Here is a 16584-nt window from a genome sequence, read left to right as displayed (position 1 = left end):
ATCTTGCCAAATATGGCGGTGTGAAATTTCTTTTGATCAACTTTTTTGAGGATCTTTAAGAATATCTTGCCAAATATGGCGGTGTGAAATTTCTTTTGATCAACTTTTTTGAGGATCTTTTAGAATATCTTACCAAATATGGCGGTGTGTAATTTCTTTTGATCAACGTTTTAATATAAGTTAACGAATGTGTACTTACGTTTCCTATAGTCCCATTTTTGCTTGGCTGTTTTTAAAGGAGTAACTATAGTCGGAGGAGTACTTGACGTCAGTTTTATAAAGTTTGCTGCTTTTGGTGAGGTGTTTTGACTCATAATGTCCGAATTTATGGAAAGTTTGGTGCCGACGTCACTCTCAGTATCATCTTGTGTTGTTGCTTCTACATTCGGTCTCGATGTGTCGTTGGTCGTTTCGTAGTAGTATTTTTCAGAAGTTAATTTTGTATTGACTTCGGCCAAAGTTTCTTGCTGTTCTAGCTGGACCAAAATGGCCTGGATTCCTGCAACTGGAACATCGTGGTTGAGAGGGCTTAAAGTCGTTATCTGTGTAGTTGTGAGTATCTTGTCAGTGGAAGATGTAAAATTAGTTTCTGTGAATTGGGCTGTATCCTCTTGAGAAGCTGGAGATGTGGCTGTATTCTCAAGTTTAGTGCTAGAAGCGAAAATTACATTTTCATCGTTAGAGCCGCTTGGATCGAGATTATCCACTACAGTGTTGTTGTTACTGATAACACTTTGGGTTATATTAAAATGAGTTAATTCTGTGTTGGACTCGGGCTTGGTAGAGGTATGAGAATCGGTGAGGCTCGCACTTGACGTCGTTGCCAATATGTTGGTAGCATCGTTAGTAGTCTTTGAAATAGAAAGATTGCTATAAAGTGTGAAATTAGTTAAATGATGAGTGACTAAAGACTGGTGGGGGGTTGGAGATGGTGGGAAGAGACCTTGGGTTGAAGTACCACTCTTTATAACCTGTTGGAGGTCGACAGGGGTTTTTGGTTTTGCAGTATTTGGAGGACTAGAAGTGGTACTAAAAGTCTCCTGTTGGGTATCTGTCCTCGTAACGAGAGGCGTCGTACATATTAGACTAAACAGAGCACTACTGCCATCTAGTGGTTCGTGATTTGTATAGTGGTGCCCGCTTGAAGATGATGCTACATTTTCTATTGGTTCCTCCATTACGTTCAATGATGGAAGTTTACAACAGGTGAGATAGAAAAAACCATTAGTGCAAGTGGATAGTAATATGCCATTTTCTTTAATGCAGTCCCACTTGAATATACAAACTCCTGAATTACCACTGGCGTCTTTACATGTTTTCCTGGGAAGGTTCAGAGTTTTCCCTAAGCAAAGAAAACAAATACAATGAAAATCAACGTAAGGAAACTCTCACTTAAATATAGGATTAGAGCTTACTTGTTCAACATCAACTCTGACAACGGAATTTTGCATCACGATGAGCTCTATGGATGTTATCATTTATAAACTTAATGAAAGTTATAAAATTCTTACGTATATTGTTTCCAGTGCGTCATCGCAAGGCACAAAAAAAAAAGTATTTGATGAATGTTGAAATCCATAAAATGTTTTATGTTTATTTGGTTTGTTGAATTTTGTGTTGGCCGTCCCTAATTTTGACTAGTGCGAAAACAGATAGTCAACATCATCCACCGAACGAAAGCAAAGATTGACCGTAACGTTATAACGCCCTCACGACTGAAAGGGCGAGCATGTTAGGTGACAGGATTCGATCCTGTGACACGCAGATTGTGAGTGGACTGTCCCAGCTATTCGGCCATACCAGGCTCTTAAATATTACATATTTTTAAAATGGTAAACTGGAAATGACAGAATTAGTAAATGCTGGTTATTTATATAATATAAGAATGCTAACGTTTACTTACAGAGAAAGAAATTAGAGACATACAGATTGATATATTCGGCATGTTATTTTGAGAAAAATACATTAGTAGTTACTAAAAAAAAAGCCTAAATTATACAATTATATTTATTTTTTAACGTATAATGAAGGATTAATTAAGTTCATTTATAAAAGGGCATAACAGCTGTAAAACTGAGTTGGTATGGTCGAAAAAAAAGCGATGACATTAGTGTGAAATAGCTGTTAAAGTTATCATACCAATATCAATTTGTGAAACTGAACATTAACTCAAATATTATCATATATGTATCAGTGTATACTCCGTAAAATTCAACGTCATATCAAATATTATTATGAATCCCACATAAATTATCTAATTTTTATATTTGTTTTCATATCCCCAGATCCATATAAGCCATCATAATATCGTCTTTTAAGGATTTTTTCCATATCAGTATATGGTGTCATATCTTAAATTAAATCATAGTTTCATAATTTCATTTTCTTTTACATTTCACGCTCTCCTCAAGCTCGTAGTAAGACATATTTTTTTAGTATCTGTTTATTTCCAGCCTAATACTTAATAAAATAAAAAGAGCTTTTGTTGCAATTGAATAAGGTTTGGTTTGTTTGTTGAATTTCGCGCAAAGCTACACGAGAGCCATGTGCGCTAGCCGTCCCTAATTTAGTAGTGTAAGATTAGAGGGAAGGCAGCAAGTCATCACAATCCACCGCCAACTCTTGGGCTACTCTTTTATCAATGAATAGTGTGATTGGCCGTACCATTATAACGCTCCCACTGCTGAAAGGGCGAGCATGTTTGGTGGGACGGGGATTCGAACCCGCGACCCTCAGATATAAAATTAACGAGTTGAATGAGGATTTCTCTAAGCATTTGAGAATTTTATAAGCACACACAAAAAAAACAACAAGAATTAGTGACATTCATAAAACGATGTTTGATTAAGTTTAACTTTAATATTCTGAAAATGAACAACGTAGAATATGAATATTAGTAATATAGGAATCCCAGTAGCTCAGCGGTAAGCTTTAGGGATTAGACCTTGAGACTCGTGTTTCGATGCCCGTGGTGGTCACAGCGCAAATACTCCATTGTGTAGCTTTGCCCTTAAACACAAACAAATAAACAGTAATTTAGCCTGTTCTGCTCTGTTTGTGATAATACAGGTTATTTTGAGTTACCACATGTGTGTTAGAAAACAACAAATTATTTTCAAGTTGTTTTAATAATAAAAGTGTACAAAAACGAAGCTAAGAGCCAAAATACGCACGACAGAATTATTACATAACCTACACGGCATAGCGAATAAGTGATGTGAACTAAATCAAACAAAACCGAAACCCTGGCATGAATGCGCGTGACTACATCAGATCCTATTTCTTGCAGGAACGTTCAGCCACGTGAAAAATTCATTGAACAAAAAAAAAAATATTTTTTTTTTGCTCACCAGATAAGAAGACACAAAGTTTACAACAAAATATTTCAAATACACGGACTTGTTTAGTGAAACAACTTTGTACTAATACGCATCTGATAATCATAATGAGAAAAAGTAGTACAAGAATAACTTGTCAGAATATTTTTTTTTCAGATATCACGACAGCATTAAGTTAAACGGTGATCCAAGTTAGACTAATTGTCATAAGATTCACGGCCGAAATGTGCAAGCTGATTATCCCTCACCCCTACTTACCCTTCTATCATAACGTCTGTATCACAGTACAGTGTGTAAGACTCAATGTTGACTCAAATCTAATTACGTCTGTATCACAGTACTCTCTATAAGACTCAACATTAACTCAAATATTATCACATATGTATCACACTAGACTCTGTAAGACTCAACGTTAACTCAAATGTTATTACACATGTATCACACTAGACTCTGTAAGACTCAACGTTAACTCAAATGTTATCACACATGTATCACACTAGACTCTGTAAGACTCAACGTTAACTCAAATGTTATCACACATGTATCACACTAGACTCTGTAAGACTCAACGTTAACTCAAATGTTATCACATATGTATCACACTAGACTCTGTAAGATTCAACATTAACTCAAACATGATTACACATGTATCACACTACACTCTATACGATTCAACATTAACTCAAATATTATCACATATGTATCACACTACATTCTGTAAGATTCAACATTAACACAAACATGATTACATACGTATCACACTACACTCTGTAGGACTCAACATTAACTCAAACATTATCACATGTGTGTCAGTGTGCATATTTAAGACTCAGCGCCAGGAGCGTGTTACTTAAGTTAAATAAAACGTAATATACTTAGAGAATGCCAGAAAAGAGTATTGTTTACACGTGTGGACATAAAACGGGAGAGCAACGGACTATATCATTTTTCACGTGTGGACATAAAACGGGAGAGCAACAGACTATATCATTGCAAAAAGATATACTCTGATACACCTGACACAAAATGTTTGGAAGAGAGTTACAGTTGACTTTTAGCACTGAACGATAAAGAAAATTGTAGATAAATTTGAAACAGTACAGGAGTTTCAGCGTGGGTCCGTAACCGAAACCTACAGAGGTGATGAAAACTCATGTGATCTAGGTGGATGAACGACCCCAGGCTGAATATTCACTGCATTTCGTCTCGTTGTTCTGTCGTTAGTTATTAATTATTAAGTATTTCTGATTAAATATCAACCTATAATTTTAAAAAGTTTGAGATTAATAATTAAGACAACTTTCTGTAACATTTTTAGTCAGTTTGATTAATATCATCAATATACCAACCAACTAGACTCTATATGATAATTAGAGATGGCTAATAGCATTTTATAATAACAATTAGAATATTCTAATGCAGTGGTGGCTGTAGATATGGGCCTTGGTACCATGGGTTACTTGTCTAAGATCGATTCTCCCTGTCCTTCGCAGAAGATTGTTACAAAATCACAGTGTTCCAAGGATAACACGGGATCCGGAACATCATTGTAGTATAGTATAATAACACCTGACTATCAACCAGTAGTTCGTATTACCAACCAGTAGCTAGTACCATCAAACAGTATATAGTACCATCAAACAGTAGTTCGTATTACCAACCAGTAGCTAGTACCATCAAACAGTAGTAGATCGTACCATTAACCAGTAATATCAACCAGCAGTTTGCACCATTGACCAGTAGTTCGTAATATCAACCAGTAGTTCGTATTACCAACCAGTAGCTAGTACCATCAAACAGTATATAGTACCATCAAACAGTAGTTCGTACTATCAACCAGTAGTTCGTATTACCAACCAGTAGCTAGTACCATCAAACAGTATATAGTACCATCAAACAGTAGTAGATCGTACCATTAACCAGTAATATCAACCAGCAGTTTGCACCATTGACCAGTAGTTCGTAATATCAACCAGTAGTTTGCATCATCAACCAGTAGTTCGTAATATCAACCAGTAGTTTGCACCATCAACCAGTAGCTAGTACCATCAAACAGTAGTTCGTAATATCAACCAGTAGTTTGCACCATCAACTAGTAGTTCGTCACTCGTGGCCCGGCATGGCCAGGTGGTTAGGGCGCTCGACTCGCAATCTACGGGTCGCGGGTTCGAATCCCAGTCGCACCAAAGATGCTTGCCCTTTCAGCCATGGGGGCATTATAATGTGACGGTCAATCCCACTATTCGTTGGTAAAAGAGTAGCCCAAGAGTTAGCGATGGATGGTGATGACTAGCTGCCTTCCCTCTAGTCTTACACTGCTAAATTAGGGACGGCTAGCACAGATAGTCCTCGTGTAGCTTTGCGCGAAATTCAAAAACAAACAAAACAAACATATATATATATACACACACACACACACACATATATATATATATGTATATCACACTACCAAATCTGAGTTGAACTGTAAGGTTGCTTGTTAGTTGTTAAGTAAAAAGTTACACAATGGGCTATCTGTGCTCTGCCCATCAAGGATATGGAAATCCGATTTTTAGCGTTGAAAGCCCTCAGACTTACCGTTGAGTCATCAGAAGGGGGGGCGAACTATAAGGTTGAATTATATCGTTAAAATACCGTATAATAGCACGTGATCTTCCTTCGTTTCCATAACATTACGGATAATTACAAGAATACAACATGATATTGAGGTCAACTTGTTACTTCGATCGACACTTAGATACTTCATCGTTTTCAATTCCTGAAGGGTACGTCACAAAGTTAACACAAAATAATCTCGTGCATAATAATGCTAACTATATTATACTTACAATGATAGGTTGAATTAGCCGATTTTGAGAAACTCACAGTCGCCAGTATCATAAGAATGATGAGAATTCCGGTTGAGAAAGGGTGATTCATGGTTGTTTCTTATCCTAGAAACTTTGCGTGTGGTGGAAAAAAAAGACACTTATTGTCATTTTCAGATGATTAACTTACGAATAAAAATAATGTATTAAAATGTTGTGAATGATTGAATAAAGACGGAGTGAAAGACAAAGTGTACGTTAGTAGCAGAAGCCTGAAATCCATGAAAAACAACAACAAAAACGAACAGTTAAAACAACAAATCAGAGAGCGCCAATTTTTTTCTTTATTATCAATGAGTTATAATTTGGAAATACATGAACTGCTCTAGAGTTAGAGGTAAAAAAACCTTTTCCATAGATGAACTGCTCTAGTTAGAAGTAATAAGTACCTTTTCCATACATGAACTGCTCTATCTAGAAGTAATAAGTACTTTTTCCATTCTCCGGTGCGACTATCAAGCCAGAAGCTAAATAATTGCCCTTATTTTACGAACAACTGGACGTGGTTTTCTTGTGTTTAAGATTTGAAAATTGCATTTTTTAAAAATTGTTTGAATTTCATGGAGTTAAAATAGCCCTTGTAAAACTAGAATTGTAAGATATCAATAAACATTTTACTGTACTACTGCTAATTGTATCATATCACTAACATTTTACTGCACTACTGCTAATTGTATAATACCAATAAACATTTGACTGTACTACTGCTAATAGTAAGATACCAATAAACATTTTACTGCACTACTACTAATTGTAAGATACCAATAAACATTTTACTGTACTACTCCTAATTGTAAGATACCAATAAACATTTTACTGCTCCACTGCTAATTGTAAGATATCAATAAACATTTTACTACACTACTGATGCTAATAGTCACACCAATGTCTCATATCCACCAACGTGTTTCGTAACAAGAACTTGTTTATTTTATAAATCTTGAGCCAAGGTTGATATGAGTGACCACTGACCACTGCCTGACTCTAATGTAAAATTTCGGAACACCAAACAGCTTTTGAAATATTTCGACGCCACTCTATCCAATGTTATTATTGTTTCTCCGAGTTGTACAACAACAAAGTCAACCTTCTATGTACCTCCTCGTTAGATGGTAAATTGGTAAATGATTCTAGTAATCTAGTCAATTATTCGCCATATAAATTATGTTTTATACTTGGTGAACACAGCTTCTGTTGGACTGGTGGTTGGCGCGTTCGACTCGCAATCTGAGGATTGCGGGATCGAATCCCCGTCTCACTAAACATGCTCGCCCTTTCAGCCGTGGGGGGCGTTATAATGTGACGGTCAATCCCACTATTCGTTGGTAAGAGAGTAGCCCAAGAGTTGGCGGTGGGTGGTGATGAATAGCTGCCTTCCCTCTAGTCTTACATTGCTAAATTAGGGACGGCTAGCGCAGATAGCCCTCGTGTAGCTTTGCGCGAAATTCAAACACAAACAAACAAATAATCTGTTGGACTGTTTTGTGTAAAATGTAAAACAGAAGGTTTTGTAAAATCTTCTGCTTGAAGAAGCAGAAGAGGCTGCCCTTTCGAAATCCCTCGAGTTTTAATAAGGACGTTTTATGAAGGCTTACTGTACCACAACGAGTAATAAAACAACGCACTAAAGGTTTGTTTGTTTGTTGTCGGATATTCTGCCATTCAGAATTTTGAACTGATAAATTAGAGGTAAGGCAAATAGTCAACAGCACACAACGCCAATTTGTTTGACTGAATAGTAGGATTTGACCGTTACTTTTATAACGTTCCCACGACTCCAAACTGCAGAACACGAGCAACGGATATGTAGGTCCATAGTCCGAAATGCAAACCACTGGGTCACACTCGGTCAAAATTTAAAGTTATCCGATCATTGCCAAGCATTAGCATAATACTCATTATATACGTTAAATTATCTTTTTAGTTGCGGTTGGTTTCATATTTAGTAATGCTTTGTTTTAGGGCAAAGCCAAATGGGGCTATTTTCTGTGTCCACGGCGGGGAATCGAACCTCGGAGTTTAGCGTTGAATTCCGTAGACTTACCGTTGTCCCGCCGAGAGACAGCGCAATGCTTTACTTATCTTATGTAATTTTTAAACAAAGAAGGAATATCTAGTTATCAATACAGTCAACCGATTCGATTTCAAACTTCTCAAACTCATGTTAAATCTAAAGGTATCATTTTCTAAAGTCCCCTACATTGTCCCAGTGATAAGTCTGTGGGCTTACAATGCTAGAAACTGGGTTTCGATACATGTAGTGCGTATAGTACATATAGCCCATTGTGTAGCATTGTGCTTCACCGAAAAAAAAACACAACAGTAAAATAATCAAACTTTATGTCAATGATTTTTAACCTCACTTGCACAGTTTTCAAGCGTATGATACTTTACTTAACTTGAAGGTCGAGTTGAATCTTTTATTTTTTATTTTCTGAATTAATGTTTTTATTGGGGGAGAAACATACATACAATACTTTACACGTTCTGGTTGCTATAACTACAATTTCCATTGCTATGTCTTAGCTTTGAAGAACAGTATTACGCTAAATCGACATCATTTTTAATATGTCATGTCTAACTTATAACTCACTGAGAATTCAAGTTTCAGCCTATGTGAGCTTGCGTAGTTTTTTTTTAAATCTTTAGACCAAAGCTTTTAAAATATTCCATATTATATAAAAGCGAAAATTCATCGCAACACGAGATACGTACAAGTAGTAACGTATATACCTTTACATAGCGTATCTATATTCGATTGTATTTACGTTTTATACATACTGGTGACCCTTAATAGGCTTTTATCCATGCTTAATAATGAGATCCTCGGGGGGGGGGGATTAGTGGTAGGTTCGTGGGCTCACAAAGGTTAAAATTCAGGGTTTGAGTCCTCTAAGGTTGCCCAGCGTATCGTTTCGCGCTAAAAAGCAACAGTAACAGCTTAACAACACTGTTTTGCATCATTGTATGAGGATATTATGTGGCTAACGTAATAAAAGATAACAAATTTCTTGAATAAGGAACACAAAGATAACAGAATTTGTCGACATCCTTTCATGAAACAAGACCGCTTGCAAAAAAAAAAATGCTCGAGCGATTTTGAGGTTCATGGACTGTTATATTCGCCTTTTGATATACCTACAGTGTTACGTGACCGGAAACGGATGTTATTATTACACACACACTCTCGTTCATGATGTTGAAAACATGACATTCACGAAAAGTAGTAACGCGTATCCTGAAATGTAACAAGAAAAATACGCCTATCTATCTTCGTCGCATTTAGTGAATCTACTAAGGTCATGTTTTAAAAAAGTGGGAGCCGCGGCCAAAAAATGGGCCGATGCTGAATTAATTTTAATTCTAAATAAACAATAAGTAGATAAAAATTATGTTGGATTAATCAAATGATACAGTATGTCGAAAGGAGATTTTATTTTTTTTTACTACGGCACTGTTTTTCAATCATCATACTAAAGTAGTGGAGGAGGGGACATTTTAAAATCACATTAAAAAAGCTTGAAGTCCCCCATTCTTAAGGCATTTTTATAGGTTGGGGACTTCAAACTTTTTTATTCACATCAAGGGAGCCTTAGACTAAAAGAGTTTGGGAACCACTGAACTAGGGTATCCAACAATGTTTTTTCTTTGTAGAAAATTGAATTTTTGTCCTATAGCATGTAGCATAAACCCATAACAAAAATATATCATCAGTCTCGAATCGAACATGATATAACTAACATAAATTTATATTATCTTTAGTTCAAAATTAGTCAAATATAATATATATATTGAGCAATTATGAAGAAAAACTCCATATTTGAAACACTTGTTTGTTCTTAAGCACAAAGCTACGCAATGGGCTATCTGTATCGAAACTCAATTTTTAGCGTTTGAAGAAGCACATTGAGAATTATACGTTTTATTTTGGAAAGGCTCGACAGGGGGTTTCAAAATTAGTCACAGAAGGTGTTCAAAAATGCTTCCGTCACTATTTAAACAGCGTATCCGGACTAACCCTAAATGAAGCTGTTGTAAGCATTATTCTGTTTAAGGACGTTATTCATAGATCTTCGCAATACAAACTATACAGTGATAGATATTTTAATCAAATTACTGTTATCGTATTGTTGAAAGATTGAGAAATGAAAGAAATCCTAGTTTCTGAGAAAACCGATTCAGGCAGAATATTATAGTTTTCAAACAACCTCTACAAAATCCAACATTTTTATGAATAAAACGAACGATTCTCTCATATATCTGGTAAACTTTAGATCCTCATAATCGTCATAATCATTATATCTATCTATCTAATCTAATCTATAGATGAGTATGTATTGCTATAGACGAAGAACTTACGAAACAAAAAATTCGAAGCTTAACACATTACAAAAAAATTCGGTTGTTTTAGTACTTACTCTAACCATTCGGTTATTTTAGTACTGACTCTAACCATTCGGTTGTTTTAGTACTTACTCTAACCATTCGGTTATTTTAGTACTTACTCTAACCATTCGGTTGTTTTAGTACTTACTCTAACCATTCGGTTATTCTAATACTTACTCTAACCATTCGGTTGTTTTAGTACTTACTCTAACTATTTGTTTGTTTTAGTATTTACTCTAACTATTCGGTTGTTTTAGTACTTACTCTAACCATTCGGTTGTTTTAGTACTTACTCTAACCATTCGGTTGTTTTAGTACTTACTCTAACCATTCGGTTGTTTTAGTACTGACTCTAACCATTCAGTTGTTTGAGTACTTACTCTAACCATTCGGTTGTTTTAGTACTTACTCTAACCATTCAGTTGTTTTAGTATTTACTCTAACCATTCGGTTGTTTTAGTACTTACTCTAACTATTCGGTTGTTTTTAGTACTTACTTTAACCACCGTGTAGGTATGATATTCTTCTTCAGCCAGTTCGTGTGAGTTGGTTCCTAGCATCTTGTTATATAAACTGGACTAGAGCTGAGTTCAAGATAGTTCCAGTGGTAGGTTATCTTGGTCATTGTTTTGTTTGTTGGCTAGAAGATTTCTGACTTGGTCAACACACCAGAACGTAACAATGGATAATAATACAATGTCCTAGAGATGTATTTCCTGAAAACTTTGAACATGTTAAAAACACATTGTTTTCTTCTACCTCTTAACAGGCTCTATATTCCAGACAGTCTGGGTTTTGTAGGCCTAATAATCACGTTGTTCGTTCGCTCCTCTACACTTTCAGGAGAATATAAGAATTTTCCTTAACATGAACTATCAGGCCTTGTTTACATCCTGAAGTCATATCTAGAATCAGAAATAATGTGAAAAACATTACATCTGATAGTAACGCTAGCAGGTAAGAAATACTTGGTTTAATTTCGACCAAATTTAAAATTCTAACTATTCTTGATAAAGAACTGACACGTTGTAATTTCAGTAGGCCTAATGCCATTATAATAGCAGGAATGAACCAGAATTTATTAAACAGTCTCTTCTAAAGTGGACGATACTTTGTCTACCTCACTCACATTATACATTTTGGTACGACTTTCTACTATTCTAGGGAAGTGAAATCACACAACATTCTGCCTCCTCCAGCTCATAATTAACAAGTCCCAAGTCCAAGAGAGAATTGGAATCATAAAATTTTAAGTGGATCAAGAGAGAAAACACATTAAGATTTTATTTCCATAGTACCACTTTATCTTAATCCTTCTTTCAGTTGATGTATCTATGGTTACACCATAGTAACGGATAACAATGTGTTCAAGTGTTTGTACAGAGTGAGGTCAGTTTTGTGACCTTTTAAAGTAATTCCAAAACAAAATATAAAAAAATTCTTATATTTTATAGCTCCTTAAAATCTATATATAAAAAATATCATAAGAGAATTACACTTTAGGGCCACTCCGGTGTCTCAGCGGTAAGTCTTACAGCTTACAGCACTAAAGTTCGAGTTTCTATACTCGCGGTAGACAGAGTACAGACAGTCCATCGTATAGCTTTGTACTTAATAACAAATAAACAAACTTTAGGCCTAACTTAAGATTCGTCTTATGTACTGTAACTCGAAGCTACTATAGTATTGCATATGTTAACATCCAAAACAGCTGCGAGGTTAAGAAAGAAATGTTAAGATTTTAATTATTTCTTGTATAAGGCCAATTTTGTGTATATATCTTGTGAGACCCAAGGGCGATTACTTAATTCTAACCATTTAGCCTGTAGAGGGCAGCATTCTCCTAACAATGACGCCCAGCTGCTAGTAATGTTAATTAAAGAAATTTCGAATATCCATAGTTAAATGAATTGTAAGGTTTTATTCTTTTTTTTAGCTGATGATCATGCAATGAGTGAGTCATGTTTGCGTTTTCGGATGAATCCATTATCTGAAATAGATAAGGAAAGACTCGAGCAAAATATTTGTATAAGCTTTGTTACTATTTTCGTAATAGAAATAGCCTATTAGAATCCCAACATTTTTTACATTTAGTTTGTAGCATCAATACACAATGAAACAAACTATGGGATTGTAAAATTTGCAAAGGGGACCTGTCCCCCTGTCCTCCTCCCCGATTGGCTCTGGCAGTTGAGATACACCATAAACCTGTTTTTCTATGACCTAATGAAACTGAATAAATGGCACGCCCCCTTATGGTCTTTTTTGAAGTTAATGTGGCAACAACCAATTTTTTGTACTTCTTTACACAGTTTCACCCTAGCGTCCCCCTGTGGGTCAGCGGTAATTTTACGGACTTATAACGCTGAAATCCAGGGTTCGATTCCCAGTTGTGGACAGAGTGCAGATAGCTTATTGTGTAGCTTTGCACAAAGAAAACAACAAGAAGAACTCACCCTGGCGATTTCTTTGAGTACTCTCCTGTCAATGCAGTACAACATTTATCTATTTATTTCTTTTACCTCATCACTTTTACAGCCTGAATTGATAAAGATAAGGATAGTAAAATAGACTTTAATTTTTGAGCAGTGTGACACTGGTATCAACATCGTTTCTTAACTTCATACCAGTCGAACCTTTTTTTGATTAATGATTAAATACAGTAATTCAACTTGATTCGAATTATACACTTGTATTACTGGTATGACCATTGGATTATTAAAAGTTTGAATAAAACTGAATTCAATCTCCACAATGTATTGAATACATAACTAGACTCCAGAGTTGTGCAACAGAAATGACGTCAAAGTTTTAAGCAACAGGTCAATAATGAATATGAAAGGAGACTTATTTGTTTGTTTGAAGTTAAGCACAAAGCTACACAATGGGCTATCTGTGCTCTGCCCACCACGGGTATCGAAACCCAGTTTCTAGCGTTGTAAGTCTGCAGACATACCGCTGTGCCACTGGGGGGGGGGACTGAAAGGAGACAAGTTTCATTTATTCACTAATTTCATAGCATTGATAGAAGAAAAACTGACTTGATGGACAAAAAGTCTTATCATATTTTTGTGATGTTTTACCAGCGGTATCTTTTACATAACTAGAACTAACAATGAAAAACTATAAGTGCTAGGAATACTTCACATTTCAAGGATGTTCATTAAAAAAAAAATTTTCAGAATTTTCTCAAAAACTAGTTAAATAACTATTTAAACATAGCCGTCCCTAATTTTGATATGATAGACTAGAGGGAAGGCAGCTAATCTATAACGTCCACTGCCAGAACTTGACCTACTGTTGTCTGACCGAATACCGAGATTTGACTATCTCACTTATAACGCACACACGACTCCAAAGTGCAGACCACGAATCCTCGCATTCATAGTTTAAGCATGCTACCAATGGGTCATTTCCGCTCTACACACAAAATGTTAAGAAACCATGAAAATAAACAATTTTCCATTCTGATAAGCATGTTAATCAGAATACATGGTTGTCAAGTAAATTCTGATGCTCTTGTCACGTATATTTCTGGTATTTGGGTATTTAAGAACACCGAGAATGACCCAAAAATCATATTAGGTTTCTTAGTCATATATTCAATAATTCCTACCATCACAGCTTCCCTGAAAGGCGAAACATTAACTAACTAAATGATAAATAGATATGAAATTTGTTGAAACGTAATATCGCAATAACAAACACAAAAATTGTATTGTTATTTTACATCTTTAAATGAAATAAATACATCATTTCGTAGCCCACAGACATATCTTTGCTAGGCTTAGCTTCTTCTCAGCGTTGAACCCTATTTCAGCCGACTGCCCGCTTTATTAGAACATCGACACACACTTGTAGAATACTTCATTTATTGGCAAAAGGAAAATAGGACGAGTGAGGTGCACTGCTTGAGTGATAGTAATAAAATTGGTAACAACAAGGATCTCTTTGACTTTCAAAGGGGTATAATAGTAGGTGCTAGTCTAGCAGAAACATCGTTATCAAAGTCCGATTATTTGGTAAACTATTGAAAGACATGTGCCATCAAAAATTATATCAACTTTGGCAGTAGAAAAGGATTCCATTTGCCTCATGGAAAAATGTGGTCTCTGACTGATGGTAACTGATTAACAGTTTTCAACATTTGATTTTCATGTGAAGGAAACTTATGAGAAAGTAAAATGTCAGTTGCCAAAAAAGAAAGCATGATTGATGGTAGTTTAAAAATATATAGAGAAAATGACTAGAGGCACGTGTTTCTGCTGTATTCTTCTCCGATACAAATTGTTGGAGAAAGCATAATGGTGAGGGGAACGGTCAAGAGGCAGGAGGTGGGCCCTTTGATTTTTTTTTTAAAGAGTGATTAACATAATTTAACTGCGCATTCTCCATGGTTATATTCTGCCGATGCCCGGGTATTGATTGCAGACTATAACCCTCGAGTAAGGGATCGCAAACTTCTGGCACTTCGTAAAGTCAAGGCAAAACATAACCCATTCTAATATGAAGTGGGAAACCCAGTGGAAAATTAATTCAGCGAATAGTATAAGTTAATTACAATTTGTTGGTTTGTATTAGATCAAAGCCACATTGGGCTATCTGCTGTATCCACCGTGGGGAATCGAACCCCGAACATTAGCGTTCTAAGTCCGCAGGCTTACTGCTGTCACACCGGGAGGGAACTTTTATTTATGAAAAAATAATAATTAGAATTACACTGTCTAAAGTTAGAATACCATCATTGTTCGGGTAATTATATGGGTCACACAGTCAGCAATTTGGGATAGTCTTTATTTTGAAAATATTCAGAGGTCAAATGTCGTATATATTAGAATGTATAATCTAAACTTTACACCAAGTATAAAATAAGAAGAGTCCACGTACAGTAGCTTTTATTTTAATTCTTTATTTCTTCGTCGCAGCTACTTTGATACATCCTTATCGTTCACTGATGCAAAATTCTATGACTACCAAGCAGAAATAATAATAATAATAGAGTTACAAAATTTGTTCATAAAACACATGTGGTACGAAGTTAACTTTTTAAACAAATATATAAAAATATTTTTCAACTTAGCCTAATCTTAATTTAGTTTTCTTGATGTTTAGTTAAGAAAAACGTGAGTCGGATTCTTTTTATGGATGATTTAAGCAATCTTCATGATGAACAAAGATGAAATGGACAGCCACTGCCCAGTTTGACATGACACTTGTAGAGAAGGTCTTGCAGGACTAATCTACAAAAGTAGCACAGGTGGAATAGAAAGAGTTCCGATAACGTGATTGGAACACAACGAAGAGATGTGTTATGTATTTACAGCGGATGCCTAAAAGAACCAACTAATCATAGCTGATTTTAAGAACCAACTAATCATAGCTGATTTTAAGAACCAACTAATCATAGTTGATTTTAAGAACCAACTAATCATAGCTGATTTTAAGAACCAACTAATCATAGCTGATTTTAAGAACCAACTAATCATAGCTGATTTTAAGAACCAACTAATCATAGCTATTTTAAGAACCAACAAATCATAACTGATTTTAAGAACCAACCAATCATAGCTGATTTTAAAAACCAACTAATCATAGCTGATTTTAAGAACCAACTAATTATAGTTGATTTTAAGAGCCAACTAATCATAGTTGATTTTAAGAACCAACCAATCATAGCTGATTTTAAGAACCAACCAATCATAGCTGATTTTAAGAACCAACCAATCATAGCTGATTTTAAGAATCAACCAATCATAGCTGATTTTAAGAACCAACTAATCATAGCTGATTTTAAGAACCAACTAATCATTGTTGATTTTAAGAGCCAACTAATCATAGCTGATTTTAAGAACCAACCAATCATAGTTGATTTTAAGAACCAACTAATTATAGCTGATTTTAAGAACCAACTAATCATAGCTGATTTTAAGAACCAACCAATTATAGCTGATTTTAAGAACCAACTAATTATAGCTGATTTTAAGAACCAACTA

At 35.3% G+C, this 16584-nt stretch overlaps 1 pseudogene; it reads right to left on the bottom strand.

Annotated features, from left to right (window-relative positions):
• LOC106471925 overlaps positions 1–16584 on the bottom strand; it is a 69672-nt pseudogene that overhangs the window by 41819 nt on the left and 11269 nt on the right.

This window comes from Limulus polyphemus, unplaced genomic scaffold (assembly GCF_000517525.1).
Source record: "Limulus polyphemus unplaced genomic scaffold, Limulus_polyphemus-2.1.2 Scaffold4967, whole genome shotgun sequence".
Lineage (NCBI taxonomy): Eukaryota > Metazoa > Arthropoda > Merostomata > Xiphosura > Limulidae > Limulus > Limulus polyphemus.
The sequence above is the reverse complement of the archived record's forward strand: the minus strand, read 5'-3'. Positions and strand labels throughout refer to the sequence as shown.